Raw genomic sequence first — 27,882 nt, 5'->3', positions numbered from 1 at the left:
TTAGGCAGCTAATGTCCCAATATCAGTCTTTACGTATACTCTAGAAAGAGCAAGACTAAAAGCTACTATCCTTTCCAATAGCCCTTGATTTAAGGCTTTATCCCCTACCCCCACTCTCCTCTTATCCACTGGTGTCCACAGCTTGCTGTACTGCACCAATGCAGTATACCTATGTTGTGCAGTAATAACCACACAACCTTCCTTTTAAAAGCCATGGCTTATATATGGTTTGCTTAATTTTGTTTGGCGAATGGTTTCTTGTTGGATGATTTTAATAACATTCTTGATAAATTCTTGTGGAAAACAATTTATACCAACTACAACAACCTTTTCACTTCTTTTGGCTTCATCGATACATTCCCGAATCATCTCACCTGAGGATGCGTACATAATGTTAATAGAACTAAAACATAACCAAACTAGGATTTGAATGTACTCTTCCTCTAGCAGTGCAATGCAAGCCTGGGCTTCAAGTTTATTTGGGATAGTCTAAAAAGCCAGTAAATTTGGTTCTACCTCAACATACAAAGAGCAACAGATTAAATCGTGATCATGGCATTCACGCCCAGGGAAGTCGGAAGAAAGCTGTCATCACAGACAAACAATCCTTCAACTTCCCAACTCTTGCCCTTCCAATCTACAACCCCATTCTCTCGATCTCGCCCCATTCGATAGCTTCCCATCTGGTAAGTTGAACAAGTAGTTGTTCGTGGTTGCTCAATCTTATTCAAGGAACCAACTTCCCCAATGAATTCCTCAGTCTCTTCATTGCTAGCACCATAGATGTTGAATTGAAGGATGTCACTTCAGTGAGTCCCAACCTCCCAACCCACCTTTTTTTTCAAATCGTTGGCGGCCTGCATGAAGTTCCACCCACGTAGGCAAAACCTGCGTTCAAAAGGCCACACGACCTGCTCTTAAAGCCTACGGTAGCCATTTGGGCCGCACGACTTACATTACATATGCAATGTTTTAAAGACCTTGATGAATTGGGTTACATTTATATTAATATTGATTTGTAATATGTTGATGGCGATTGAATGAAATCCATTGAAGGGATTATATTGATGTGTAATGGAGGAAAAATACATGGGTAGTTATATAAGTTTGAATTCATTAATATATTTTGTAATATATAGTGAGAGTTAATATTATTTAATGTCAATGAAAAATATATTTTTAAATATATTAAAGTTAATGTATTGTTATATTATAACATTGCTATGTTTATTATTGGTAATTAGAATTAGAATTATTATGTTATTATTAATACGTTATGTATTATTAAATAAATTATTGATATACCTTAATTGTGTTAGAGTTAGTTAAATACTAACTAATAAAGTTTATGAAAGGTTTCTCTAGATCGATTAATAATAATTTTATCGAGTTTATTATTTATTAATATTTGTTGGGTCTAACAAATTATTAATAAATAATAGTCTAAATGGTTTAAATAGTTATTAATTAATCTGATTAAAGTTAATTTAATTGAGGTTAATTAATGATTGAAGTTTTGTAATAAGTTATTAATCAATTTGAATTGGTTAATAATTGGAGGAGAATAATTAATTGACTTATTGATCAACGTACATAGGTAGAATTTATTTTATTGGAGATTTATTAATGAGATTTTTAATATAACTTGTTATTAGTTATTAACAAGTTATTACTAAATTATTAATTTGAACATTAATGGATTGAAATATAGTTGATTCTTAATCTACGAAATTATTGTAAATTATTAATCAGCTGATAATCATGGTGTTATTAACTTAGCTATGTAATTATTAGTCAATTTAATTAATTGTAGAATTAATTAAATTTAATTGATAATAAAGATTTAATTGTTAAATCGATAATAATGATTTCAGGGAAAATTATGGGCCACTTAATGGAAAGGTGATAGGTCTTAACTTGAGAATTTAAATGTTGGGAGACACATCCTGAAAGTCAAGGAGGAATGTTTTAATAATGTAAATAAATGGGATCTTATTATAGGACTTATTAACTAATCTAATTAAGTTTGATTTACTTAAGGTTAGTTAATAATGAAGGAAGTGTAATTATCTACTAGTCAATTTAAGTAGATGGATTTTAAGTGAGAGCAAATTAGAAGAAATGAGATATTAACATAAGTGTTTAGTGGAATTATAATTATCGAATTATTAATGAGTTCGACTTAAAAAAGGTTGATGGCTACCTTGTTTAAAATCAATGAAGATTGTTTTAAACTAACGATCGTCCTTGGTGTGTTTAAGGAAATTATAAATTAAGTGTTCGAAAGTTGATGAGTATTATACTAATGATTTGAATAATTGAAGGATGATTCTAGGTCCTAATTCTATCGAGGGGATAAGTGGGTTGACCTATAGATTAAACAAAGAATCCTAGACAAGTGAAAATTATTCAGGAAATGAAACTGAAACCCCACATTTATCTCAACTATGTAATTCTAATGAACCAAAACAAGTGCTTGCATTATATGTTTTCTCTATGCTACCTATTTTGGGTTTTTGGGTGGTCCTAGAGTGTTGACTAGTTATAGGATGTCTACCAGAGGCTCGGAGGCTGTGAGGTGTGAGGGCATGTTGATGTTATTTGATCTCAATCTTTCTAAACCCAACCATGGTAATGTGATGGTATGCTCTATGAGATGTTTCTATTTATTGTTCGAAGCTAAGATTTATGTGTATGAGACACTTGACTTAACCATTTTTGAGTCACCGATCAATCAAACTTGGATTACTTTCCAGTCGCCATGATGGGACCGAAGTGTTGATTTATTCTTGATGTTGTCATGTTGTGACATGTTTTGACTCTACCATTTTAGAGTCTTCGATCAATATTATTATCTTTGAGATGCTTTTTTGGTTGCTTGTTGAGAACCAATGGATATTGTGATTTATGTTGAGATTCCTTACGGGTGCTTGTTGAGAACCGATGGATGTTGTGATTTATCATTGATATGGATATTGAGATTTATTTTGGAATAATATACAGTTGCTCGATGTGGACCAATGGATATTGTGATTATCATTGATACCTTCAGTTGCTAATAGAGAACTGTTGTGGTCATGATTATCAATGGATGCTTTTCAGTTGCTCATGGAGATTTGATGTTCTTATTGTGGATTATCTTTTGGTATTTTTCTAGTCACTTGTATAGGACTAAGGTGATTTTGTGATTTATGATTCCATGAGCTTAGGGTAGGTTATCTACTTGTAGTGTCGAAAAGTGGCTTGCAATGGGGGTCGAGGCCCTAAGTGGCTACTAGGGTAACTCATTGTAAGTTATTTAATAAGTGAAAACATTTACATTAAATGGGGATTAAAATGAACCTAATAAGATAATTGTATGTTCTCGCTCATGCCTCGAGTGCTAGTATAGACTAGGATGAGAGTAGAGAGAATGCTTGGTTGCGACCTTGCATTCCGTAGTATGCCTCATCAGTATGAGAGGATACTAGTGGCCGCATAGGGATCACTAGGGGGTCGGGGTCTATTGAGAGACTACCAAGGTAACTCTAGCGTGATCCATGCGATGACACTTTCCTACTTACATAGTAGGTTTCCTACATGTCTTTGTTGTGCCTCTGGGAACTAGATGTCAGTCTATCTTGGAACCTTTGAGTTAGTGTACTTTTAGGATTCCTAGAATTAAAAGACTATTTGTGTTATGTGATTAGATATCCTGTTTGAGACTTGAGACTATCTCCTCCAGTGCTATCTTTGTTGGCATTTACCTTCATTTTGTTTTTGGATCATTATGATGGATGTAACTACGAACATTTTTCTTTATATTGATGATTAGCATGTGATAGATGATGTTATCTACTTTGTAGGATCATCTTATGCTTTATTCTAGTATGTTAGATTTCTTTATGCATATGTTGTAGCATGTTTTAGGAGTGACATCCCTATTACTATAGTATCGACAATCTCTTCTGTGACTTGGAATGTTACGCGTGGAGGGGTGGCTAGGGCCCACGATGGTCTAATGATGCTATTGACGGTTGGGAGGAACCGCACACTTAGATAATTATGTGTTATGATTTATGGTTATCTTTTACGATGGATGTTTATATCTTCCATGATGTATGGAATATGGTTTCATTTACTTTATTGCACTTGCGTCATGGATTAGAATAGGATGGTGTACTTTATTTTCACATATGTATATTCTTTTATGTCTTTCATACCCTGTGACATGTACAGTGGATGATTGAGCATTCTGGAAACTAATTTACTAAGGGACATTTGGAAGAAAAGTATATTGTTTAAGAATGTTGGACCTTTCATTATTATTTCATGTGGATGTGGTATTAGATGGAATCAATATTAGTTAACTTAAATGTGATTCAACGTTAAGGGATCCTTAAGGAATGTAACCTGTTATGTATGTTTATGTATACTTTTAGTTGAATGTTGTTATTGTTTCCGCTACTATGTGTATGTTGTGAATGGTTTAACTTTTATGTTTCAAAAAAAAAATTCTACCAAACTTAGTGAAACTTTAGGTTAATTATTTTGGATCCCTTGGCGGGGCATTACACCTAGGGTAGGTTATCTATATGTAATGTCAGGAAGTGGCTTGCAATGGAGGCCTGGGCCCTAAGTGGTTCCTAGGGTAACCCATTATAAGTTATTTAATAAGTGAAAACACTACACTAAATGGGAATAGAATGAACCTAATAAGAGTCTTTGTATATTCTCGCCCATGACTTAAATGCTAGTACATACTAGGATGGGAGTAGAGAGAATGCTTGGTTGTGACCTTGTATCCGTAGTATGCCTTGTCAGTACGAGAGGATACTAGTGGCCGCATAGGGATCACTAGAGGGCCGAGGTCCTAAGAGATTGCCAGGATAACTCTAGCATGATTCGTGTGATGACACTTGTCAACTTACATAGTAGATTCCCTACGTGTCTTTGTGTACCTCTAGGTATAGATGTTGATTTATCTTGGAACCTTTGAGTTAGATTTCTTTTAGGATTTCTTGGACTTAGAGAGTACTTTTGATATTTGGATTGATATGTTGTTTGGGACTTGAGACTATCTCCTTAGTGTGGTGGGAGTGGGCCTTTTTGGGTTACCGCATGTCGGGTGGTAGTGCTTTTTACTCTTACCATTGAGATCCGTCTGTTGCTACTGCAACTGGAGTTTCCTTGTTTGCATTTTCTTTCATTCTATCTTTGTATCTTATGATGGATGGTTATATCTTTTATGATGGATGGTTTCATTTATTGTATTTACTTTGTATCATGGATCCAAGGAGGATGATGTAATTCTATTTTTATAAATGTATATTCTTTTAGCCTTTCATACCCTGTGACATGTAAGTGGATGATTGAGCATTCCAAATTTTATTTGCCAAGTGGCATTCCGAACAAATGTATATTATTTAAATGGACTTTGGACTTTTAATTATTCTTTCATGTGGACGTGGTAATTTTAGACTTAGTATTAATTAAATTTAAATGTGACTCAACGTCTTGGGATCCTTAACGGGTGTAATCTATTATGTTTGCTTTATGTTTGATGTGTATGTTATTCTTTCTTTAAAAAAAAAAGTTTTGTAGATTTAATCAAAACTTTAGGTTAATTCTTTTGGATCCCTTGGTGGGGCATTACATTTGGTATCAAAGCTCGAGTTTCTACATTGGGAGCTCTAGGTATATTGGAATGCCACTAGTTGAACAAAAATGAAACTTTAAACTGTTATATATATCTGTTTCAAACTGAAACTTGAACTAGTTGAACTGAAACAAAACTTAAAATTTTAGTTGTATATTTTCAAACTTGAACATTTAGACTTCAAAATTGAATTATACGTAAACCTAAAAATAGACAAAACTAAAAATTAAACTTGTATTGTTTTGAAAACATGTGTCTTTTATCTATGCTTTATAGTAGTATGACTTATGGTTATTATAGCATCTTGTATCTTGGATATTATTGTAGGATGGTATCTGGGATGAGATCTTCAGTTAGAGGCTATAGTCTAGGCCATGGACGAGGCAAAGACATCAGTGTACATGAATCTATCCATGAAGGTCCTCTCCAGTAAGGGAATAGGGAAGAGAATGTCAATGAACATCAGAAGGAGAACCATAGAGAGCAATAGGTTGACTCTAAGGAGGTTGACCTTAGGAAAATGATGAAAACCATCATTGATCACCTACCTTCTATTCAAAATTAGGATGGAGGACATGAGCATAGACCTAGGTCTAGGAGCTCTTGGAGGGATCAACATAGATCGATTGTATCTAGTTAGATGAAGGACCTTCTGAGGTCCAAGATCAAACCCTTTAATGGGTTAGGTTTAGGTTATATAGCCAATCAGTGGCTTATTTCTCTTGATAGGGTATTTACTATTCAAGACTTTGACAGTAATGTCAAAGCGAGGTTTTCTATCACCAACCTAGAACTCTTTAGAGCCACTTAGTGGACTATCGAAGAGAAGAAGCTAGATGTAGACATGAACAATGTCACATGGGAGTTATTCTTGGAAAACTTCTGTGAGAGATTCCTACTAGAGGAATGGAAGCAACATAGAGCAGATGAGTTTCACAACCTGAGGTACTTCATTATGACCGTAGTAGAGTATGAGCACAAGTTCTATGAGCTCATGCTCTTTTCAGGAATTAGTGATAACCCAACACAGTTGGCACAATATTTCATCAGAGGCTTGAACAACCATCTAGTTGGGGGTGTTAAGTTATTTGAACCTATAACCCTCAAAGATGTGGTACATCGAGCCATTCTTGTAGAGCAGAGTGTCAACCAAGGACATGGGGGTTTTGTAGGAGCACCTACAACATCAGGATCCAAAGGTAATCAAGGAGCAGGTGGTAGTAGGAAACCTCCTTCTGGAGGTAATCTATAGCAAGGAGGATCTTATCCTCTAACTCAGAGTGGTGATAGTGGTTCTATCTCTAAGAACTACCACAATGTGCAACGCAATAAGCACAACCAGTATGATCAACTATCTTAGAGTGTTTAGTCCTATCCTAGTGGGGGTAGTGTTTAGCAGTCTAGTGCACCTAGGGTGCAGAGGAGTTTCGACGGAGAATGTTTCTCATGCAGACAATGCGGACACAAGTCATCCCATTGTGCTCAAGCTAAATCACAATTCTCAAGCCAGAGACCCAGATCTTTAGAACCTACGGTTGGAGACATGGGTAGATCCCAAAGAGTGTTCTCAGTGGAGGTCATATCCTCCTACAGGGGGAAAGGGTCTAATGGGACCAACATAGTGAGCTCTTTAGTTTTACCTTTCTTGTGGGCTTCCAGGAGTAAGCCTAAGTCTGGGGGGGTGGATGTAGTGCCTGCCCCTAGTTTTCATTTTTTGCTATTATTGCCAAACTCTTTTAGGCCAGTTTTATGCTTGATGATTAGTAGCATTATTTTGAGATTATCATATATTGTTTCAGATTCAGTTGATATATGATTAGATTACTTGATACTCTATATTTCATGTATGCATGATGGTTATTAAGTGATTTCAGTAATTGACGATGATCAATTAGATGGATTATCATGTGTTTTCTTATGGATACTTACCCCATACTGCATGTGTATGGTGTCTGTGTATGTTTTCTTTATGTATGGCATTTCTAATGTGGTTAAGGGAGTCATAATCACCTGCTAATCAGGATCTACACAATGCACCACTTTCTGCCATTGTCTATTTAGCTTAGAATATTGTGTTTGTACATATGTGGATTTTATGCAGGTTGCAAGTACCAGGTATCGACTTCCTTGAATTGCCAAGATGAGCGTATCCTATCACATTATCTTAATGGTAAGAGAGGGGAGATAAATTGTTAAGTCAAAATCCTAAATCTTTAAGCCATTTATCTTAGAAAATTAGGACAAGTATTTGAGTTGTTTACGTTCCAAATTCGTCAGATGACGTTAATTCGTGATTATAATCCTTTAGTTTGATCTTGTCTGTGTTTTTCTATGTTGGGTTTTCGTATTTTGTTTTGTAAGTCTTTAGTGGCTTTTCTATTAATTAAGTCAAATTTAATAATTATATTAATGATTTAATTTAAGAAAGAATTATTATGATATTTTAATATTTAATTATAATTAATTAATTGGCAAATTAATTAAATGAAAAGAATTAAATTTAAATGTAAAAGTTTCAAGATTAATTTTAGAATGTGATAATATTTATTTAATTTAATAATAATATATTTAGAGTTCATTTTAAAATAAAATGCTAAATACTATTATTTTTTAAGTTAATAAATATTTTATCAATTAAACGTTAAAAAAAAATTAAAAAGTGAAAAAGATATTAATTTATTAAAAGTTTCAAAATTGCATAATGCGTACATGAGATTAAAATTTAATAAATTAATTGAAAAGAGAAGTCAAGTGAAATTAAATAAAGTTATTTTGTAATTCAATAAATTTGCTTGGAAAAGATAAAGAAAAGATTAAGAAAAGTTAATGTAGAGTTCAAGTCTGGTGAGCAAGGAGTCCTCTCGGGTGAATGCACAATTAGTGCCTCGATTTTAGGAGAGAACTCCTTATCACCAATTGAGGGTTCATTTTCGAGGGACCACGAATTTTGGAAGAAAAAAGAATTTCAGAAGAGGGAAGGTTTGAGAGGAGAAATTTCTCTCACAATCGTTTTGGACGTAGCAATTAGCATCAAAGTCCAGGTAGATTCTTGTGATTATTCACATAGTATATTACACTTTCTCTTCTCCTATCTTCTTCATGTGTGCGAATGGTTTTCTGAATGATTCTCTATAATGAGTGTTTCAATTTGGTGAAATTCTAGTATGCATGTTAAATCTTCTATATATGGAAAGGTTAATATATCAAATAATCCTCCTTCAATAGATTTAAAAGTGGAAATTGAATAGGAAGGGTTTGTATTAAATTCAAAAATTTAAATAGATAGTTCAACCGGTCGGTCGTATTTTCTCTATCAGATTAAGGCTAAAATCTTTTATAATAAAAAAAATTATAAAAAGGAATTTGTTTTATTTAAATTTTGTATTTATAAAATTTAATAAAACAAATTAATTGAAAAACATGTTTGTTTTGAGGAAAAAAAAAAAAAAAAAAATGATTGAGGAAGGGGTGGGAAAAAACCCCATATCCCCCCCCTCTGTACACCAACAACCACTATTGTCGCAAGTACTGTGACAGTAGTACTGTTGTAGGCCTGCGTCAGTAGGTGGCTGCCCTTTTTAAAAGGGCCGACAACTGTTTAAAAACAACACCTGTTTGATTAAATCGTAGGGTTTTATTAATTTTTAAATTTTTTTTTAATAATTAATTAAATATAGTTATATATATATATATATAAATTATTAATTAATTTAACATAATATAATATAATATAATATAATATAATATAATATAATATAATATAATATAATATAATATAATATAATATATTTATTTAATAATAAAAATTAGTTGATAAGGCTGTGGACTTATTTAATTTCGACTTTAATAAAATCGCAAATTATTTTATTGAAAATCAATAAGGATTATTTTAGTAATTTTAAAATAAATACATAAATTATCCTTAGAGTATATTAGAGAAATTAACTTAATATTAATGGAGGTAATTCTATATTTTATCCAAATAAATGAATGAGTTAACTTGTAGGGTAAATTAAGAATCTTTTTACTTGAAATGTACTTTGAAATGAAAATTGAAACCTTGCCTATAACTCATCATTATGTTTTCAAAATCAAACCAAACTACGAAACCTACACTTTATTTTCTATGTGTTGTCTATGTTTTGGGTTTCGGTTGACTAGAGTGTTGACCAATCTTAGGATGTTACTAGAGGCTTGGGAGTTCTACATTTGTGACATTATGATGATTTGACTTCGATCTTTTATAGTCAACCATGGTAATGTGTTTGGTATGCTCTATGATGTGTGTTGATCTATTGATTGTTATTGCTTCCAGTGTTTTGTGTGACGCTAAGGTGAATGTATGACCTACTTGACTTACCATTTTGGAGTCTTTGATCAGTTATTTGGATTGCTTTGTAGTTGCTTTTATAGGACTAAGGTGTTGGGTATGATTTGTTATTGGTGATGTCATGTTATGACGTATTTGACTTAACCATTTTAAGTCTTCGATCAATATTTTTGCAATACTTTCTAGTTGCTCGTAGATAACTAATGTGTTATTTTGAATTATCTTTTGATGCTTTCTAGTCACTTGTTTAGGGCTGAGGTGATTTTATACGATTCTTTGATTTATACTTTTATGAGCCTAGGGTAGGTTATCTATATGTAATGTGGGAAGTAGCTTGCAATGGAGGCCGGGGCCCTAAGTGGTTCCCAGGGTAACCCATTGTAAGTTGTTTAATAAGTGAAAGCACTACACTAAATGAGAATAAAATGAACCTAATAAGAGTCTTTGTATGTTCTCACCCATGCCTCGAGTGCTAGTACATACTAGGATGGGAGTAGAGAGAATGCTTGGTTGCGACTTTGCATCTGTAGTATGCCTTGTCAATATGAGAGGATACAGTGGCCGCATAGGGATCACTAGGGGGTTGGGGTCCTAAGAGATTGCCAAGGTAACTTTAGCATGATTCATGTGATGACACTTGCCCTCTTACATAGTAGATTCCCTACGTGTCTTTGTGTGCCTCTGGGTATAGATGTGGATTTATCTTGGAACATTTGTGTTAAATTTCTTTTAGGATTTCCTAGACTTAGAGAGTGCTTTTGATATTTGGATTGATATCCTATTTGGGACTTGAGACTATCTCCTTAGCATGGTGGAGTGGGCCTTTTTGGGTTACCACGCGGTCGGGTGGTAGTGCTTTTTACTCTTACTATTGAGATCTATCCGTTGCTACTGCAACTAGAGTTTCCTTGTCTGCATTTCCTTTTATTCTATCTTTGTATCTTATGATGGATGGTTTCATTTATTGTATTTACTTTGTATCATGGATATGAGGAGGAGGATGTAATTCTATTATTATAAATGTATATTCTTTTAGCCTTTCATACCTTGTGACATGTACAGTGGATGATTGAGCATTCTAAATTTTATTTTCCAAGTGGCATTCAGAACAAATGTATATTATTTAAATGGACTTTGGACTTTTAATTATTCTTTCATGTGGATGTGGTAATTGTAGACTTAGTATTAATTAAATTTAAATGTGACTCAATGTCTTGGGATCCTTAAGGGGTGCAATCTATTATGTTTATTTTATGTTCGATGTATATTTTATTTTTTCTTTTAAAAAAAATGTTTGGCAAACTTAATCAAAACTTTAGGTTAATTCTTTTGGATCCCTTGGTGGGGCGTTACATCTCCATTCTTGGGTTCATTTGAGAGCCACAATTACATCATTTGGTTTCTTGCACGTCATGGATAGAGAGATATAAGCCACCTCTCAATTTTCCTAATCCATGGGATTCTTTGAGAATAATGTTTTATAGAAGTGTGCTCACTTTTAGCATATATAAAGAGGTTCTAAAATGTTGTGAAATAAGTCTAAATGATGATAAAGTTGCCCAAAACATTGAATTCATTAAAATGCAATAATAGGAGAGTTAGTGCACATTAGTAATGAAAGATTAAGAGTGAGTCATTTTTGAGCATCTACATTTTTCCCATCTTTGATACAATGCGACTATGAGTATTGTGTCAAAGAATAGTAATAAAAAAGACACAAAAACATGCCCCAATAAGAGTAGGATATATGGTTTTCCCTTCAATAAATTGACCAAAATATATAAATGATAGGTTAATTTATCGCCAATGAAGAGACAAAACCATAGCAATTGACGGATCGAAAATTAGAGTTCAAATGCAAAAGTTATGGGGCAGTGCAAAAAGCATAACAACCAACACAAAAAATCCCTCTTGCACATTCTTCTAGGAATAAAATAGGCTATAAAAGGGCTTGGTGATGAGTTTAGAGGTTATTTTCACTCTCTCATTTGGAAGAAAATGAGCTCTGGAACAAGAGAGATGGACAAACTACCAATGTAGAAGCATAGCGGGGAACTAGTGTACAACTACGTATGGTAGGTGAGTGTAGGCCCATGAGTGACTAGTTTGAGGCCTCTTAGTGTATTTCATGTTTGTCACACATTTCTAGGTGTCTAGCAGGGCAAAAAGGGTCAAATAAAGTCTAGGGAGTTGTTTGGGGTGGTCAAAACACCCCAACTATGTAGCTCGTGTGCCCAACTACATAGGGTGAATAATTTCTTTGGTATTTTCTTGCCAAAAATATCAGGAGATGCAAGTCCCTGTTTTGGTATTCGTGAAGAATCACCAATCAATGGTTTGGATGCTGGAGGATCCAAATTGCCAAAACTATGCACATTGGTATAAGCTTTGATATCTATAACACAAACCTATTGTGATCCTTAACAAAATATTAGTTTATTTCTTTTTGATTTGTTGATTTGAGAAGAATCATCTTGTCTCACAATACTTGGGAATCATTGATCATGCCAAGAGCTATAAGCAGATGTTCCACACCTCTTTAATACTACTCTGGGGAAAACCATCCTTTCATGTAATGGACTCTGTGTACCTCTAAATCCTATTGCATTTCCTAATGCTTCTTTTGTTATGTCAGCTAGAATAACTCTTGCACTGGCATCTAACTCTCACATGTGTGCCAAAGCCTATTGCAAACATTCTCGAGCATAAACCATCTCCAAAATTGGTCTTGGGTAGTTTGATCCTAACTCAAGCCCAATAGCCTTAAGAATGTATGTGGGATCATTCTAGGGATGATGAATGCACTCTCTCATCATTGTTGCCAATTTAGGCAACAATTGATATGTATAAATTCTATCAAGATCGAACATGTAACCCTGTACTTTAGGGTGATTTCATTCATGACTATCGGGTAAGCTACCAGAGATATACTACCATCCAAGAACATCAAATCTATATCTGCATCCAATAATGTATCCCAAAAACATTTCATCCTCCATGTCCATGTAAGTCAAATAAATTTCACACGAAAACTAGAAATAACCACCCTAATTCAATTATATATATATATATATATATATATATATATATATATATATATATCCATTTGGTAGTCGAAATTTCACACACACCTGCATCTACTTGTCTTCAAGTTTTAGAATAACCTTCATCTTGTCTCCAAAGAAAAATTCTCAAATTATGGAGCAATGACCTTTCATTTGTAAATGGAAATTTGGAACATATATATTGTGAATACTGTCTCAAACCAATTGCATAAAGGAAATAGTCCACACTCTCTCATCCATTTCATTTTCCATCTTTTTCCCAAAGGAATTGTTTTCTCCACGTACAATCGAACACCTTCCTTATGTATATGCCACTTTAGTATGTTAGAAACACTAAATTAAAACAATAAAAAAGCATTTGCATACTAATTTAACATAACTTCATGAGAGACAAAGTGAAGTCCTCAAATGAGAATATGAGCCATGGATAGGCTCTCTCAATGAGGATGATCACTTGATGTAGAGGTGTGTCTAATAGCTAAGATGGCTTGATTATGTATGTATGCTCAAATGCTCAAATGGGCTTCAATGGAGGATTTTTGATAGATTTTGGTGAATGGATTTGATGTAAAAAATGGCTTCTCAAAATGGCATTATGGCTTTACTTTCTAGATTAAAATGGCATTACTTTGTTACTATGGGTGATTGTGATATTTTTGCAAAGGGGAAGGATCCAATTTATAGGCAAGAGGCTTGAGGGATGGAGGGCTAAGATGGAAGGAAAGGAGAAAGCTTACGGAGGGCTCATATTCAATGAGAGGAGAGCACATGGATTGTGCTTCTTTACAGCCAATCAGGGAGTGACACATGTCACAAGGTCATTGGTTAGAGAAAGAGGGGTTGAGGGGTCAACAAAAGAGGCTCAAAGCTCATAAAGACCCTCATAATGGCTTGTAAGAGCAATGAATGGGCTTGTAAAAGTTATTTATGGCTTTGTGGGCTTCATAAAGTTTTATGGTTAGAATATTTGTGAGAGAGCTAAGATATTTTGACTTGGGTTGGATTAAGAAAGTCTTAAGCTTGACTTAGGAATGTGCAAATGATTAAGGCTTGGATTAGGCTTGGGTTAAGATTAGATTAGGCTTGTTAGAGATGGGCAAGTGGATGACATTTAATGAGGGTGGGTGAAGGAGGAGATATTTGTTGGCTTTGGCTTGGGTTAGCAAGTCTTAACCCATGTTTAGGGAATGTGACAAGGTTGGGGGGGGGATTAGGATTAGGGTCAAAGATAAGGATTGACATCTTCTAGAAGAGTCTAGGCTTTGGATGAGGATGAAGACTTTTTAGAAGAGTCTAGAACTTTCTAGGATGAGGATAAATAAAGTTTTTACGAAATAAATAAAGTTTTATTTATTTCAAGGGTTTGGGTTGAGGAGATACTTATTAAAATATTTTTAATAAACATGAGGATTAATATTTAATCTTAATTAAATATTTTAAGTTGAGATTAGGGGTAGAAAATGATGGGATTAGCCTTTAATCGAAATTAAAGAAGGATTAGAAGATTTTGGAAGAGGTTAGTGGTCTTAAGGAAATTGGCCAAGTTTTGGGCAAAAAATAAATAAATAATTTATTTTGATATTTTAGGTCAATTTATTAATTAAATAATTAATAAATAGGAAAATAATGTTTAAATAAGATTTAAACATTTTTGGGAGGGATTCCTTAATTAAATATTTTTAATTAAGATAAAGAGATTTAATGGCATAAAAATAAATAAATAAACAAAATAAATAATTAATAAATAAATGATGATGTCATCAGGGAATGTTTCAGAAAATAAAAATACTTTATTTTCTAAAGGATTTAGGTGTCTACATTTTGCCCCTCTTTGACATAGTGTTGAGATAACACTATTTCAAAAAAGTTCCAATATAAACGACATGAGGAAGATTTTTTAGCAACAAAGTTGCCCCAGTCTTGGATAAGAAGGAGAGACTAGACTATAAGATGCCCCCTCAAGAAGGCGGTGGGGAGAGAAAATGAGGCTCGACGGCTTCTTGAAAAATACAAGAATCCGGGATAAGCAAGGAGACTCAAATTGGCAAAGAGAAGGGGTTGAATTAGTTCAAACTCTCACTATGGGAGAATGATAAAGGAGAATCAAATGCACAAGAGGAAGCAAGCTTAAGACTTTAGGGAAGGTGGAGGATGAAGGAGCAGAGCGCTATAAAAAGGAATCCAGGATAGGGAGAAGGATGAAGGGATTATAAAGCTGATGCAACAGGATTTCAAAGAGTCAGATTGGCAGAAGATGAGTTTCAGAGATCCCTAGGACTAGGATTGTGGATCTCAAAAGATGAGGCTTGGTGGATTGATTGGATTGGTGGATCCCTAAGACTATGATTATGGATTCCTAAAGCTAAAATTGAAGATTGATTCAAAGAGATATTGATGCATAAGCTGGGGTAGGAGAGACAGATGCTGGATATGGATGGGGGATAATGGAGATGAAGGGAATCCATTGAAGCTTTTTAAGCAGGGGGATACTTCAAAGAGAAGTACCACCATGTAGTTGATCACTAGATTTTCTATAGGACTGTTGGTTAATTGCCAAGGTTACCAAGAACATCAAGGCCATGTCACCAACCGTCCAGAGAACTGATAGACTAACTCGAATCAAACAGACAAGGATTTCCCTAGCATCACACATGAAACTCGGAGGAAACAACATGGAACCGACACTGGGTAACCCACAAGCAAAAAAGAAACAAATGAAAGACTTGATCAAAATTGTACGCTCAAAGTGCCCCATTCGTAGTAGACCATGATATGGAAGATCGTGGCAACCTTGAGGAGGAACAAAAAGATTGCTTGGAAAAGATACTTCAAGACCCAAAAGGGAAGATTCCAAATCAAAAGAAAGTAAAAATCCAAAAGAGAACTGTTTGCCAATGAGATGGGTAGGACGAGGTAATAACAGACCAAGATCAGACATGAGGAAAGTTATATCCTGCAAGGATCTATCGGAGAGCACCTAAGCTGGAGGATTTGGATGAGTGATGCACTTGGCAAGCTAAACTGAGAAGGATAACACTTTGATGACAAGAGATCTAGCTAAAGGATGCATTGGAATAGCTAACCAAGATTTGTGCGATGTGTGCAAGATGTTGATCAAGGATGAACTGACATGAACGCTGGATAGATACAATGGTACTAAGCTAAAGAGGATGTACAAGCTGATGGACCAAGATATGGTACAAATGTACAAGTTGTTTTGGACAAGATTGGATATAAAAGCTATGATACAAGGTATGAAACAAGCGTTGGATACACGATTATTTACAAGCTGTACAGGAGCTCTGGATGATAAGATAGCGGGATGGCTCTAGTTGGTGCAAGATGCAGAAGCTAAGGATGAGGTGATAGCGAAAGATATGGATTTGGTAGGATGCATCCAATGATGATGATAGATGTGCAACCAAGGATGGGGACAATGCTAAGGTTGGTGGTAGCTGAGCTGATAGATGGTGCTAGAGTGAATGGCTAATGAGAGGATGACATTGGATTTGCATGAGGATAGCCTAGAGTGAGATACCAATGACAAGGGAGGATGGACAAGACAAGATCTCCAAGGAATACAATGCCCCCAGTTAGAAGATGACATGCAGAAGGAGCTCTTACGATGGATGTGATAGGATTGAAGCTAGGATGGAAAAGCTGAAGGTGCTAGGGAGATGGATGATAGCTGGGATGATGGGGTGAGGTTGCAGAAGATAAGTGGATAGTGATAGATAAAAGCTAGAGGATGAAAGATAGGTGGATAAATTGGAAGATGGAGCTGGATGGAAAGATGTGACCAAAAGCATGAGGATGATAGGCTAAGCTGGGGATGGCTAGATTACACATGACACTTGTTTGCCAAGTTTTCATCATGGTACTTGTCCAAGGTGCTTGAATTGCCAAGTTTTCACTAGTGGACACTTTATTTATTTATTTATTTTTTGACTTTTTGACTTTGGACTTAACTGGAATGATTTTGGCTTTCTTCAACTATTTTTGGCTTTTTTGGAATTTTTCACTGGCTGTTGGAATGTTCAATTTTGTTGCTAGCTATTGGTACACTGGATGTGTGATTTATGCAATAGATCGGATTAGATGGGATTGATGGTAGGAGATGGAGGGATGAAAAGGCTGGAAAGGAGCATGAGATGGGGATGCTTGCAGGATCAACATTGGCACACATTGGGATGGGTGTGAAAAGAGCATATGGGGGATAGATGGTAGATGCGGGCTTGATGGAGGATTTGTGGAAGCGCGCTTGGCGATATAGGCACCCAAGATGGAGTTAGGAGATGGGGGACACAAATCACTGGATGGGGAATTAGCAATGGTGGATGCCATTATGCATTGGGTTTCAACTTTTTTCTTTGGGATCCACATGGTTTTGGATTTTCTTTTCATAGGCTTTTGCATTGTTTTGTATTATTTGATTGGATTTTTCCTTTTTGGAGTATGTCTTTTATAATAGACATATGATTGCCTAGGATGTGGATTTTTAGCTTTATGCATTTTGAATTTGGCATTCACATTGCTGTGGTAAGCTTTGGGAAGATGGTTAGGAGAAGCTTTGTGAGATGGAGAGGATATGGAAGAGCGTGTAGGGGGATGATGATGGATGATGTGCCCTGATATGTGCCTTTGTTGATCTCGCGTAGGAATGGATGGAATAGGATTTTTATGATGGCTGATAGGAGGATGGAGGATGGTAGATTTTGGGACATAGGGACCTAAAATGGATTTAGCGGATGAAGGGGGGATATGGTAGGTTAAGAATGTATACGAGGATTAGTAATGCAAAGAACACTAAATATCAAATCAAAAGTATTCACAAAACTAAATAAACATAACTTCAAGATAGACTAAGATAAGCTCTCAATTGAGAATATGAGCCATTAATGGGCTCTCTCAATGAGAAGCTCTCTTGTTGAGTAGCTTTGTCTAATTAGATAGGATGTATGCTCGATTCTCCAAAGGCTTCAATGGTGTTCTTGATGGATTTTGGCTTGGGTGAATGTCTTTTAGAATAGACATATGATGCCTAGGATGTGGATTTTTAGCTTTATGCATTTTGAAGTTGGCATTTACATTGTTGTGGTAAGCTTTGGGAAGATGGTTAGGATAAGCTTTGTGAGATGGAGAGGATATGGAAGAGCATGTAGGGGGATGATGATGGATGATGTGCCCTGATATGTGCCTTTGTTGATCTTGCATAGGAATGGATGGAATAGGATTTTTATGATGGCTAATAGGAGGATGGAGGATGGTAGATTTTGTGACATAGGGACCCAAAATGGATTTACAGATGAAGGGGGGATATGGTAGGTTGTTTTGGGTTGCAAAGATGGTGGAGGGGGGATGACATAAGATTTCTTGAAGGAGTGATGGGAGGCTGGCATGGTGGGACTGGAGATAGGCTTGGTTTGGGGATGGCGTGTACCAATACTTTTAGATGGTGAGCCTTTGGATACATATCCAAGACCATGAAATCCTAGATTCTTTTGTGCAATAATAGGCTTTCTGATTCCTTGCTCTTGTGGTCCTAAACCTTGACCTTGATAATGCCATCGATTGAGCATTTGAATGAGCTGAGGAAACTTTTTGCTTGTAGAAAATGGTAGAAGTGCTTTATTAGATGTACTGCAACGGGGAGATACCATTCTTAATTCTTCTACTGAGAGGGGGCCACCATGGATGAATGTAAGTGAACCAAGAGGGTAGATTATATATGGTGGAATATCTTGGATAGGTGGTAAGATGGAAGCATGGAACAGAGGAGATGGTAGGCTAGGATCTTGATTTAGCTAATGGGATGAAAAGATATCCTGCAGTAGAGGAGGTATGGCTTGAGGTTTTGGAGATGGAGGGGATGGTGACTGCACTATGGATGGAAGACATGGTACGATGATATCTTTTTTTATGCTTTGGGGGATGTCAACATGCTTTTGGGTAGGATCTTGATAGGATTGGATTGGAGTGGATGGTGTGGTAGGTGGTGAAGGGATGGATTCTTCAAAGGTAGCAAATGGATAGATGGGAGATTCGGTAGTGGAGATGGGTGAGTAGAAGATGGATGCATAAGGGTCATTATGGGAGATTTGGGAAATGCTTGGAGGTGATGTGGATAGGATTTGGAGGGATTTTACTGGTGGTGGGATTTTGATGCTTGTAGGAAGTGGAAGGATTTTAAGAAATTTGATGAAGGGTATGTGGATGATAGCTATGGGAGATGGAGGTGATATTATAGATGGGGAAGCTTCAACACTGACTGCTTCACATGGTTGGATTAGATGACATGGCTTATTGACTCTTGGAGGCGACTTTTCTTGTATTTCCTCTAGGAGATTCCTGGGAGACTCATGTGTCGGAGGTGGAGGTGGTGGATTGACAGGAATAGCTGGTGTGATGGGGGTGGAAGATTGGAAGCTTGGTTGACTGGGTGATGGAGGAGAAGTTGGGATATGAGATGGCATTACTAGATAGTTTGGAGGAATGCTTGGATTTTGGGGGATGGTTGGCGGAAGGCATCTAAGGCTCTCAAGATATCCGTCATAGTCAACAAGATTTTCATCATCATTGGAATAGGATGTAGTGGGAGAAAGGATAATGCGACCAAAATCATCATGATAGGGTTGGGATTTCATGTTTTGATGATGAGTTGGATGGGGATGGGGTCTTGCATATGGATGAACACGAAAGCTCATGGTTGGATTTGGATTAAGCACAGATTTTGGATTGGCTGATGAAAGATTTCCTAGGGAGAGTCAAAGCTGCATGACAGACCTAAGGAGGATTGGCTAGAGATTTTTAGCTTTCCTGTGGATGGAAGACTTCAAGGGTATGTTGTCAAAAAGTGAGAGTTTTGCTTTCCTATATGCAAGATTGGTGGCTTTTGGTGTCAACTTGAGGATAGACAAATGATCCTATGGGCATGACACGAGATTGACCACTTGTGGATCCCAACCTTTAGCTTAAGGTGATGAGGGATGACAAGTGACAAGGCTAGATTACCCTAGACAAAGCTCTGTCAAAGGGATTACCTTGGGGAGATTGAGGGATTTGGATAGATTGGTTGGATAGCAAACTCTGGCAGAGTAACAAAAATTCCTTAAAGGCTTGGGTGATTTTGGATTGGGTTGCTAGCTGGCTGGGGGGATGATTTGTATGGACTTTGGATTTGGGATTGTTCTAAAGCAAAGAACTATATAGATTCGGTTGCGGCGGGGGAGCTTAGATGATTTTCTGATGAGGCAGTGACTACGCTAAGTATGCCTTGAGCTGGGAGATTTTTGCTTTTTTGGGATTTTGACCAAAGTTGGCAAACATTCATTCAAAAGCTATGAACAAACAAGCAGACAAAAGTTTGGAGCAAGCACGTCAAACACACCAACATCCTAGGAAGCTTTCTACAAGGATGAAATTTCGTTTAGCTAGGGAGTCCTTGATATACGCAAGGTACATGAGGCCTAAATCCGTAGATGAAACCAAAAAGATGTCACACAGCCGAGAGGAGCAGTAACCCACTTCTCCTCTTTCACTTCTTAAGGGTATAAAGTTCCTTGAGGCTTAGCCCAAGTGACAAAATTTTGATCCCAAGAGAGGTGTCTTTGGATTCACCTCCCGATCTTTATACTCTGTCGGAATGCTGGAGTTGAGGTTGTCCCAAGGGGTGATGGAATCTCCAAGCAGGCCTCCTAAAAGCTAAGACAAGATTTCTGATCCTAATCTTATGCACCCAAGATGGCCTCGAAAGACGACAAGGGGAGAGAAGACTTGGATGATCTTGGGCTAAAAGATAGAGTTCTTTTCCAACTGACGCTTTAAGTTTTTTGATCTAGACTTTTTGAAAACACACGTGATTTAAGATGCAAAGGTTCAATTCCAATTTGAAATGCGCCAACAAAAGAGAAGTGATCGAAGAATGAATACACCAAGAAGATTTAGGGTCAACAAAAAGTAAAATCGCGCGCCCGAAGGCCCTCCACGTCAAGTATCGATTAATTTCCTTGAAGGCATTCAAGAGTTGGTGTTTGTTCATTTTAAGGCCAAAACAAAGATGTGTGTAAAGCTCAATTTCAAGTGCATGCTCGGAGGCCCTCCACATCAAAATTTGTTCAATTTTTATGCTCAAATGAAGTGTTAGTGAGACTAATGTGCATTCAAGAAATTTTCTATTTTAGAAAAATCAATAAAAACTCAAGTGAGTGGAGTTTGATTTTTGTGGATCATTTAACACCTTCTTAGGTAGACCCATCCCCATATATGGCATTGATATTGCAACCAATAATTAGAATGATGGGTGATTAAAGAGGGTGAGTCCAACAAAAAACTCACTCAAAGTGTCTTTATTTGTTTTTATAACTTAGAAAGTTTCTAAAATGTGGATTCTTTTTATGCCCCAAAAGATGAAGCGTGATGTATGATAATGATTATTTGATCTGTAGCATTCAAGATTGGATTTTTTATGCATTCCAATGAAAAAAAAAACTTAATTTTAATCCATGGCACTCAAGAGTGATTTTAGCAACATGCATTCAAAGACGAGTGTTTAAACATTCAAGTACTTTCCTTCGAGCATTCAAGATTGAGATTTTGCGTGTTGTTTTAATAACTTTGAAGTGCTTTGTTTTAACCTTAGATCATTCAAGATTGAGTTTGTTTGAATTGAAATTCAAAGAGGAAGGAATATGGATGCTTTTCTTTCCAATTTAGATCATTCAAGATTGTTTTTTACTCAAAAAAAAAGACTCTTTGGATGTTGGTTTTCATTCAAGATTTTGTGTTCTAGTTTGCATGTTTTAAGCCCAAAAATGATATTCCTAGATTGTTTTGAGGCACGAAAAACCTAGGAAACATTCAAGATTTTGCAACAAGACATTTGTTTGAAACAAATAATAAAGCTTTTAGGACAATTTTGGCAACCATTTAGGACTCTTAATTTTCATGAGATTTTAAAAGAACTTTAAAATATTTGCAAATGAAGTTCATTTTATCCCGGATTGATGTTTTGAGTTTGATTTAGAATTTTGTGTGCACTTAGTGTTGATTTTGAACCTTTTGAAATGGAAACTTGAAGTTCTTTTTAAGTTTCCAAAAATGAAGGGTTCCTAACTTTGCATGAATGCATATAAAACCTTGATATTGCAAGGATGCAAATGATTGGATTGATTTAGTTTCGTTTATTAAAAGATTTTTTTTGCAAATTTTTAGTTTTTTTAATGGATTTAAGTATGATTTGGTGGTTCATTTTAAGCACTAAAACAAGGTGTGTATGATTTAGCTCCCTTAAAAAAAAAATTGGCCAAGATCCCACAAGAAGAAGAAGAAGAAGAAGTAGACGGAATAGAAGAAGAATATAGACAAGAAGAGGAAGAAGAATTCCAAGTGCTCCATCCACCTATAAGCTTGAAAAATCTTAAGACACTCTAAGTCCCATCAGAATGTTTGCAAAGAACTCTTGCTTCATCTTCTTCTTGCTTCCTTGGACCTGCAAAACTTGATTAAATGCCCCTACCAATCACCAAAACATGAAAATTAGCCAAAGTTAGTACAAAATATGCAATTTTGACTACAAATGATAACAAGCATGATCCCATGCGGGGTCCCACCGGGCATGCCAGAATGTATATGCTACTTTAGTATGCTAGAAACACTAAATTAAAACAATCAAAAAACATTTGCATACTAATTTAACATAACTTCATGAGATACAAAGTGAAGTCCTCAAATGAGAATATGAACCATGGATAGGCTCTCTCAATGAGGATGATCACTTGATGTAGAGGTGTGTCTAATAGCTAAGATGGCTTGATTATGTATGTATGCTCAAATTCTCAAATGGCCTTCAATGGAGGATTTTTGATAGATTTTGGTGAATGGATTTGATGTAAAAAATGGCTTCTCAAAATGGCACTATGGCTTTACTTTCTAGATTAAAATGGCATTACTTTGTTACTATGGGTGATTGTGTTGTTTTTGCAAAGGGGAAGGATCCAATTTATAGGCAAGAGGCTTGAGGGATGGAGGGCTAAGATAGAAGGAAAGGAGAATTCTTATGGAGGGCTCAGATTGAATGAGAGGAGAGCACATGGATTGTGCTTCTTTACAGCCAATCAGGGAGTGACACATATCACAGAGTCATTGTTTAGAGCAAGAGAGGTTGAGGGGTCAAAAAAAGATACTCAAAGCTCATAAAGACCCTCATAATGGCTTGTAAGAGCAATGAATGGGCTTGTAAGAGTCATTTATGGCTTTGTGGGCTTCATAAAGTTTTATGGTTGGAATATTTGTGAGAGAGCTGAGATATTTTGACTTGGGTTGGATTAATAAAGTCTTAAGCTTGACTTAGGAATGTGCAAATGATTAAGGCTTGGATTAGGCTTGGGTTAAGATTAGATTAGGCTTGTTAGAGATGGGCAAGTGGATGACATTTAATGAGGGTGGGTGAAGGAGGAGATATTTGTTAACTTTGGCTTGGGTTAGCAAGTTTTAACCCATGTTTAGGGAATGTGACAAGGTTAGGGGGGGATTAGGATTAGGGTCAAAGATAAGGATTGACATCTTCTAGAAGAGTCTAGGCTTTGGATGAGGATGAAAATTTTCTAAAAGAGTCTAGAACTTTCTAAGATGAGGATAAATAAGGTTTTTAGGAAATAAATAAAGTTTCATTTATTTCAAGGGTTTGGGTTGAGGAGATATTTATTAAAATATTTTTAATAAACATGAGGATTAATATTTAATCTTAATTAAATATTTTGAGTTGGGATTAGGGGTAGAAAATGATGGGATTAGCCTTTAATCGAAATTAAAGAAGGATTAGAAGATTTTGGAAGAGGTTAGTGGTCTTAAGAAAATTGGCCAAGTTTTGGGCAAAAAATAAATAAATAATTTATTTTGAGATTTTTGTTCAATTTATTAATTAAATAATTAATAAATAAGAAAATAATGTTTAAATAAGATTTAAACATTTTTGGGATGGATTCCTTAATTAAATATTTTTAATTAAGATAAAGGGATTTAATGGCATAAAAATAAATAAATAAAATAAATAAATAATTAATTAATAAATAAATGATGATGTCATCAGGGACTTTTTCAAAAAATAAAAATACTTTATTTTCTAAAGGATTTAGGTGTCTACACCTTACACTTAATTCTCCAATTGCATGTGCGGGTATATATCAATTTCCAAACATTTCTTGTGCATGTAGAGATTAACAAATTTGGTGGTAATTTATAGTACTACTCACAAAAATCCCCCTTTGTACCTTTTTAAATTTCCATACACCATTTGAAAGCTTCTATTTGGTATGGGTAGAGTGAATGTAGACTAAGGTTGTGGAATTTGGTTTTCTACCTGTCAATGTTTTTCATGCATATTTCTGATCCAAAGTTTGTCGCGACAAAGAAGAGGGTCTTTCTAATTATTGTTTTGTTCCTCAATACTGTTAAATGGTCACTATGCATGCATTTATAAGTTGCCTTTATTTATGGTTTGAGAATAGTGCCTCTCAAATACTTGTATTATTGCCCTTGCAGGGAGGATGCTTGGAAAATTTTGTGGGATATTTCATGGACAATGACCAGTCACTTTATTTTATCATATTGAGACAACATCCTCTCACCACTTTCTTCCAAATAGTTGGTGGCCCTGTCTATGATCTTAATCACTGGATTGAATTGGGGGGACAAATGATTCTATGGAATTTGGTCAAATAGTTCACAAAACTCCATAATGCCTATGTCTCTATTGAGGGCTATAGAAGGAGGTGAGGCTGGCCAAAACATTAAATTTTCTATTGAGGGCCATAGAAGAAGATCTGATATATCAAAAAGGATTTAGAAATTTCATAAGGCTTTATGATGACCCTTGCATCTTATTGTTGTGTTTATAAGGTACACTTTTGCTGTAGATCTTGGTCCCCATAGATTTGGTCTTATAGATATTTATTAAAAATATATTATTTCATTTAATAACAACAATATTTTTGAGGATAAATATCACCCATCTTGGATATTTGACAGAAATTGATGTCAACAGTTGTTTATCCTAATGAAACATGGGTCAGTGAATTGACTCAAAAGCTACATAGGGACTTGTTGAATTATCTAAAGCATCTAGAAAATTAGATAATATGGCAGAGGCTTGTGAATCAATTATTGAAATAGCCAAGACAATAAATGATAAAGCACAACTGACATACTATTTATGCAAGCATTGAAGAGCATATGCCAAGTCAAACGATTATGTAAAAGAACCTCAGACATGGAAGACTCTCTTGGGCATTGTGTTAGTGTTAGAAGCTCATAGATTTGAAGCACTTTTTGGTCTTGCAGATGCTCAGGCTGTAAAAATGGGAAAACTGAGCCCAGAGCCTAACATACATCTCTCACAAAAGGAGCATCCTTCTTGTTCATTAGCTAAAATAGATGTAAGTAGGCATGTTGCTTTGCTACATTCTATTTCTTGAGAAGATATTTGATTGTCTGTGAAAGATAAACATAGTCTACATGATAAAGCTGTGGATGCATTATTAAAGGAAATCATTAACAAATCTCCTGAGTCACATAGATATCAAGATATGTCCCTTAGAAGAGAAGCACTTGGTGCAAAAATACATAGCGACTAAAGGATTTAAACAACCTTAAACCCCCCAAACTCAGAAACCCTAAACATCATATTTGAAATGATGACAAACATCTTTTTTTGAAACAATGGCAACACCCATGGCATGATTCGAACACATCCTAAAAATGGATTGATCTTATTAAAAGTATGATATTGGTTTGTTATTAATGAATATATCAATGCCAAACATTATTAGTGAAAGGGTAGTGGTGCAGAGGCACCTAAATTTCAAAAGAAAAAAGAGTTTTAGAGGCATTAAGTCATATGTTGAATTAATGTGATCCATTTATTATATATTTGAGTCTTTTGAGTCAAGATATAAAGGCTAGAGAAACCATTTGTAATAAGTTGTCAAAATTGTAAGAGGAGGTCTTAATATGATAAATAATGTCAAAATGTTTATTCCATAGGTGAATGGATCTATTGGTATCCATATAAAATCATTGGAGTCATAATTTTGGTCTAGGTTGGGCTTGTATGAAAGTTGTAATGCAAAAATGCATAAGTGCATAACATGTTGTCATAGTTGCATAATTATTAAAAGACTGTAAGGAGATGGTTTAAAGGGTGTTTTGGAAGTTATAACCAACCAAAAAATTTATAAAAATTGATGCATGGTCAAATCAAAGCATTAATGAAAGGAAGAAATACATTTTGAAAGAAATTTGGTAATATTTTGAGTTGTTATTTTGATTGGGTTTTCAATTTTAGTGTTGGTTCTAGGTCTTTTACGTCCATGTATAGCCTAGAAACCATGTAAATTTTGTCTATTTAGATAGAGTAGTGAATAACCTTTCTTTTGGCTTTGGTTTGGATTTATTTTATGTAGAAATGAAGAAGTTATGCAAGTTTTGGAAAAGCTTGTAAATTGCAGATTTGAGGATGCCCAACTACAGTCAGATTGAAATGTTTGGAACGGTCATTTTTGAATGAACCAGGAACTCTATTTATATTAATTTCAAAGATATGTGAATCAGGGTTTGTTTAAAATTGGTTTGAGTTATTTTCATTCATATTTGTGTAAGTTATGTTCATTTTAATGAAGACTAGTTTTATGGATCTCCTTTGAAGTTACAGGACACAATTGGTCCTTGTAGAATGATTTCTGCATTGTAATAATTAATGGATTATAGATTCTAAAACAAGAATCATATAAGGTTGAGTGGAAATTGGTTTGATGTTACTTGGAATCATTTTTGGGAAGTTTTTAGATGCCCTAGGCAGGGCTAATGCTTTTGCTTCTAATTGATGACACAGAAAATGGGTCTAAGTACAAAGACTATTACATGCAATGGATTTATTTTTTTTGGCTCAACTTTGGATATTTTTTAGAATTAATAATTTGGAATGATATCTCAAAAGGGTTTGGAAATAAACATTAAGGATTAAAATTTATGAGTAATGGAATCAAATATAGAAATCAGGATATCTAAATGGAGAAAGGTTAATGTTTTAGTGTTGAAAAATGCTTTGTTTTGCCTCATGAGATGCCTATAATAATGAAATTAAATGAATTTTGAAGGGATCAACATGGATCCCATGATTGGTTGATTTTTAAGATGCTCTATATCAGGTAGAGAACGGATAGAAAAGAGAGTTACAACAATTCAAATCAAAGGAGTAAAATGACCATATATGGACTTGAAACCCTTGATACCTTTAAGACAAAATTTCACAATGGAAATATAGTGATACAAAATGACAAAGAAATGATGATTTACTTGATCACTACATGGAGAAGAGAGCCTAATGATGTCTCTTGTATAGAACAACACTGGATAAAATGAGTTTTTATGGTACCTTTGGGAACAACAATTATGCAGAAGAATGGAAAATCAACACAAACGACCAAAATCCAAAACTCTAGGATGAGAAATGAAGGCCCAAAAAAAGGGATGATATCATACTTGGGACAAGAATGAAGAGAAAAAACCCAAAAATGGAGTTCGTGTGGATGAGAAGAATTTTTTTGTTCAGCACAAAGTCTTGAGCAGGGTTCTATTTCATGGACCCGAGAAATTATGTTTTTATGAAAAAGTAAACTTAGGAATAGGAATTCCACCTATTTAGGTGTAATAACAAATGACAAATTTTGGGGTGAAATTGGCAATACATATTCCTATTTATAATTCCCATTTGACGCACCCAAACTAAGAATTGAAATTTTTGGAATTAATGCCTATTCCTGTTGCCAAACGAGTTAGTGTATTTCATGCGTCAC

General features: G+C 35.2%; 1 pseudogene; it reads right to left on the bottom strand.

Moving 5' to 3' along the window:
- On the bottom strand, window positions 1-27,797 carry LOC149541272 (cryptochrome-2-like; annotated as a pseudogene).
- Between the last annotated feature and the right edge of the window lie 85 nt (window positions 27,798-27,882).

Source organism: Cupressus sempervirens, chromosome 8 (assembly GCF_028749045.1).
Source record: "Cupressus sempervirens isolate cs-2001-9-10 chromosome 8, ASM2874904v1, whole genome shotgun sequence".
Lineage (NCBI taxonomy): Eukaryota > Viridiplantae > Streptophyta > Pinopsida > Cupressales > Cupressaceae > Cupressus > Cupressus sempervirens.
The sequence above is the reverse complement of the archived record's forward strand: the minus strand, read 5'-3'. Positions and strand labels throughout refer to the sequence as shown.